Source organism: Terrapene carolina, unplaced genomic scaffold, assembly GCF_002925995.2.
Source record: "Terrapene carolina triunguis isolate 2854851 unplaced genomic scaffold, T_m_triunguis-2.0 Scaffold32377, whole genome shotgun sequence".
In the NCBI taxonomy this organism is placed as follows: domain Eukaryota; kingdom Metazoa; phylum Chordata; order Testudines; family Emydidae; genus Terrapene; species Terrapene triunguis.
Genome location: NW_020696728.1, coordinates 40,661 through 45,790, shown reverse-complemented (window position 1 = coordinate 45,790; position 5,130 = coordinate 40,661). Strand labels below are relative to the sequence as shown.

Genomic DNA, 5,130 nt, shown 5'->3' with positions numbered 1-5,130 from the left:
CACCTCTAATGTCTCTGGCTGGGGAGTTCCCGGGTCTCCCAGTGACCGGCCCTGGGGGGTGAGTGTCGGGGGCCAGGGACTGAAATCGCCCCGAGAACCAGGTCATGGCGATGGCGGGACATGGAACGAGCCCCAGGCACAGACGGGAGAATGAAATGTCCTGCAGCCGCAGCCCCCAGCTCCCCCAGGAGCCGCTTTGGGCTGGGGTCATGTCTCCCTTCACAAGCTACATGGTTAGAGGCCTGGCCACTGCTTAGGTGGGAGACCATGGGGTGAACATATGAGCCGGGGGGGGGCACAGTAGGGGGGCTGTCCCCTCCCAGGCACACCCTGGGAGCTGGGGGGGCTGTGCCCAGGGGTGGGTGCTGATGCCTGTCTCCCTGCAGTGGAACACGTGATTTCCCAGGCGGAGTTCTACCAGCACAAAGACAGGTCCCAGCAGGTGTCCGGGGAGTTCATGTTCGAATTGGACCAAGACGAGATCTTCTATGTGGACCTGGAGAGGAAGGAGACCGTCTGGCGCCTGCCCGACTTCGGCAAGTTCACCAGCTTTGAGGAGCAGGGCGCCCTGGGCAGCGCGGCTGTGGGGAAGGCGAACCTGGAGAGTCTTATCAGAAGTTTCAACCACACGCGGGCCCAGAATGGTACAGCAGGGCAGGGGGGGCACCTTCCCTGACAGGCACCTTTACTGGGGCCCTCCCCCAACCTTGCTCACCAGGGGACCCTCCCCGCCCCATGAGAGCCCAGTACCAGCCCCCACCAGAGACTGCGCATCCCCCCTCAGCTCCCCCCTTCCCAGCCCCTGGAGGGCTCCGGGGAGCCAGTCAGCTGGGCCAGGGCTCTGCAGGGCAGGGGGCCCGGGCAGGTCACACCCTCCAGGCTGGGGGCCCAGGGCAGCTCCTTTGCCGAGGGCTGTTCGTGGCCCCTGCCCAGCACCAGGCCCTGCCCCTGAGGGATTCTTTCCCCTGCCCCTGGTGCCCCACGAGCTGTCAGGGCAGGGAGCTGGGACGGCCCCGGTGACGCCCCCACCATCCTGGGGAGAGACCCTGAGCTGGAGCGTGAGCACCAGGGACTGGCTGGCTCAGGTGGTGGGGAATGGGGCAAGGGCCTGTCCCTTCTAGGGGGCGCTGGCTGCGATCCGGCCCCAGGGCAGGGACTGGCTGGCTCAGGGGGGCAGGGAATGGGGCACGGGGCCTGTCCCCTCTAGGGGGCGCTGGCTCCGATCTGGCCCCACGGCAGGGACTGGCTGGCTCAGGGGCAGGCAATGGGACCCACTGACCCCTGTCTCCCCAGAGCCCCCTGAGGTGACCGTGTTCCCCGAAGACCCCGTGGAGCTGGGGGAGCCCAACGTCCTGATCTGCTTTGTGGACAAGTTCTTCCCGCCCGCGCTCAGTGTGACGTGGCTGAAGAACGGGCAGGAGGTGACCAAGGGCATCTCCGAGACCGACTTCTATCCCCGCCAGGACAACTCCTTCCGCAAGTTCTCCTACCTGCCCTTCCTCCCCAGCCAGGGCGACTTCTACGACTGCCGGGTGGAGCACTAGGGGCTGCCCGAGCCCTTCACGAATCACTGGGGTAAGGCCGGGGTGCCCGGGGACCCCGCTGGGCACAGGGCTGGGAGCCAGGACTCCTGGGTTCTATCCCAGCTCTGGGAGGGGAGTGGGGGCTAGTGGGTTAGAGCAGAGGGGCTGGGAGCCAGGACGCCTGGGTTCTCTCCCAGCTCTGGGAGGGGAGTGGGAGATGGTGGGTTAGAGCATGGGGGGCTGGGAGCCAGGACTCCTGGGTTCTATCCCAGCTCTGGGAGGGAAGGTGGGAACAGCCCCCCTCACTCCATGCCCGGTCCCTCTCCCCCTCTCTCCAGAAGCCCAGGTGCCCAACCCCATCCCCGAGACCACAGAGACCCTGGTGTGCGCCCTGGGCCTGGCCGTGGGCATCATCGGCATCATCGCGGGCACCATCCTCATCATCAAGGGCATGAAGATGAACGCCGCCCGCAACCCGCGGGGCCCCTTGTGAGTAGCCGCTGCCTGGGGAAGGCACCCGCAGCCCCTGGGCCCTCCCAGCACCCCCTGGGGAGACTCCCGCACACCCGCTGTGCCCCCCCCAGCCAGCCACAGCCCCTCCCCCACACATCACCCCTTGGGGACACCCAGCACCCCTTGGGGAAATCCCCCCCACCTGCTGTGCCCCTCTCTGCCACCCACACCCGCTGTGTCCCCCCAGCCAGCCACAGCCCTTGGACCCACCCAGCACCCCCTGCGTCAATGGGAGACTCCCTGGAGGTTCTGGGGAACGGCTCCGATCCCTGCCAGCCTCGCGTCGGGGCCCAGAGCTCCTGGTAACTGACTCTCTTTGCCTTTCAGATAAACGCGGGGAGGAGCCGGGGCCCCTGAATCCCCCAGGTGCCTTTGTGAGACCCACTCGCGCCCCCCTGCTGCCCCCAGCGTCCCTGCTCCGTGCCCGTTGATGCCAGCTGCTGTACCCAGACCCCTGGCCCCGTAACCATGACACCCAACCTGCTAGAGACTCACCGGGGAGCCGGCCCCTCAGGCTGCCCCTGCACCCCCCTGCTGGGCTTGGGGGGGGCACCTATCTAGGGAGAGGGCTGCTGCCCCATGGGGCTGGGAATGGGGGTCACCCCTCGTCAGGGGGCAGCAGGGCCCACGGGGCTGATCCAAACCCCATTCCCGTCATGGGGAAGGTTTCTCTTGACTCCAGTGGGCGCTGGATTGGGCCCCGAGCCCGGCCCCTATTGGCCAGAGGCTGCTGTCAGTCACCCCAGGTAATGCCCCTCCAGCCATTACCCAGGAGGCTTTGGGCCAGATTCGGCCATTCCCGGTCAATGGGGTCCCTGTGGGGCAGGATCGGGCCCATGGCTGGGGGTGGGGCAGCCCCAGTGCCCGGCTAAAGGCCCCATCGCGCCCGTGTGCGGCTCCCCCGGAGTCCAGCCCTGCTGAGCCCAGCGCGGGGTCTGTGTGGGACAGGCCCAGTCCCTGTACAGCCCCCACCCTGTGCCCCGGGTGTGTCACAGCCCTGCCCCCCCCGCGCCCGTCTGTGTCACAGCCCTGCCCCCCCTCCCCGCCCTGCGCCCTGTGTGTGTCACAGCCCTGCCCCCCCCCCCCGCCCTGTGCCCCGTGTGTGTCACAGCCCTACCCCCCCCGCCCTGTGCCCCGTGTGTGTCACAGCCCTGCGCCCCCCATCTCGCTTTGCAGCTTTGCTAACAGCAATAAAGTGGGTTTTGGGACATTTCTGAGTTTTTGATCCTGATTTAAAGTCTGGTCAGTCTGGGCCGTGCCTGCGGCAGCCTGTGTTATCCCAGCCCAGCCGCAATCTGTCCAGGGGCACTGGTTACACCGGGAGTTCAGGGAGTTTGGTATGAGGGGTAAGGAAGGAGCCAGGACTCCTGGGTTCTCTTCCAGCTCTGGGAGGGGAGTGGGGGCTAGTGGGTTAGAGCAGGGGTGGGAGTTGGGAGTCAGGACTCCTGGGTTCTATTCTCATTGCTGTGAGGCTTTCTGTGCCTCGGTTTCCCCTTGTGTGAAATGTGGCCGTTCTCCCCCTGGGCGGAGGTGGGGGCTCTGGGGCTGAGGGATGGTCCATGGAGCACTTTGAGCTCGTCCCATGGCCGGGAGCCCAGGAGCAGGGCAGGGTTCATGGGACAGGCTCCCCAGGACTGAACCCCGCAGGGCGAGCGGCTGCAGAGACACTGGCCTGTCTGGGGGCTGCGGTGACGTCCCCCAGGCTGGGGTCACTGTGACGCGAAGGGCAGATTCCCCCCCCCCCCCATGGCACCGAGACCCAGCCCACCTTCCCCCCCCCCCCCCCCCCCCGCCCGCCGCGGGGCCCCCCCCCCCCCCCCCCCCCCCCGGCTCCCACCAGCAGTGATTGGATGCTCCAACCAGCCAATAACGCCACCAACCGACCAAGCTCTCCCATTGGCCGCTGGAGCCTTGGACCAGCCTCCTGCGCGTTCCCATTGGCTGCCGCCGTACAGCTGTCCCTGGGGGAATGTTCCCAGTTCCCTTTAGGCAGCTCCAGACACAGGCCCTGGGCGCGCGGCTGCGGTGGGGTTGTTGTTTCCAGTGGGGGTTCACAGGGCCTGGAATAACCCAGTGAGCTGAGAGATGATGTAAACCCACCGCTGGGCACGTCTGCAGGGAGACATTTTTGGTGGAGAATTGCGAAAGAGGGAAGACATGCACTGTGATTGTTGAAAATACTGCCAAAAGATATACCATACGTATAAAGTGATCGATCATTCAGGTGTGCACACCCCCGGTCATAGAGGTGCCGGGCCCTAAGGGGGATGATTAGAGTCCTCGCTCCAACCCATCTGTCGGGGAAAAATTGCATAGGGGAATATACCCTCGGTCTTAGCAGGATCAACCCCAAAAGGTAGGGGGCTTAGCGTTCCCCCATCCTGCTCTGTCAGGCAGTTTTTAGTGGGTTTAGACTTTTGTGTTGTGTAAGTCCCAGCATGAGCATGGCACAGAAGTGTTATAAAGGTAAAAGGGATTCATAAAGAAATATGTTTAGGCGAAAGGAGACCCCTAAGGATAACGCTCAAGAAGAGCAGAAAAAATTACCATTCCTACAGGAAATGACTCCTTTTAAGACAATTTTGCAAAAGTTTGGGTACAGACCATGGACTGAACAAGCATTAGCCGATGTCTATACTATAGCTGATTTGGAAGATAGATTGACAAAATATCTGTCGGTCTACAGGCCTTCAACCCTGATAAAAAGGGACTCGGCTGCAATCTGGCTATTGTGGGAAGCACGCAATGAGGCATTCCTTCTCTTGGCTAGCTGCCGAGAGGAGAATGCCGCACTGCATGAGAAACTCAGTGTATCTGAACGAGAAACCGATAAATGGAAAATACTGGCCACTGGGGTCCAAAACCAGTTAGACATTCTCAAAGATACCCCAAGAGAAGTTAAAATAAAAGAGAGGGAATTATCTGAACAAATAAAAAAATATAAATACTATAAACCTGGGCCACCTCTACATACAGCACCAGCTGGGTTTGCTTGGTGAGCTGGGCCCATTCACATGTGTTTTCACACAGCCAAGTGTGAAGAAGTGAGGGGTTTTCTTGTTTTCTGTGGGGTTTCAATGGTTTGCATGCAGAG

The 5,130-nt window shown here is 62.8% G+C and overlaps 1 pseudogene; it reads left to right on the top strand.

Moving 5' to 3' along the window:
• Positions 1-442: 442 nt before the first annotated feature.
• On the top strand, positions 443-2,016 carry LOC112120639 (annotated as a pseudogene).
• Positions 2,017-5,130: the final 3,114 nt, after the last annotated feature.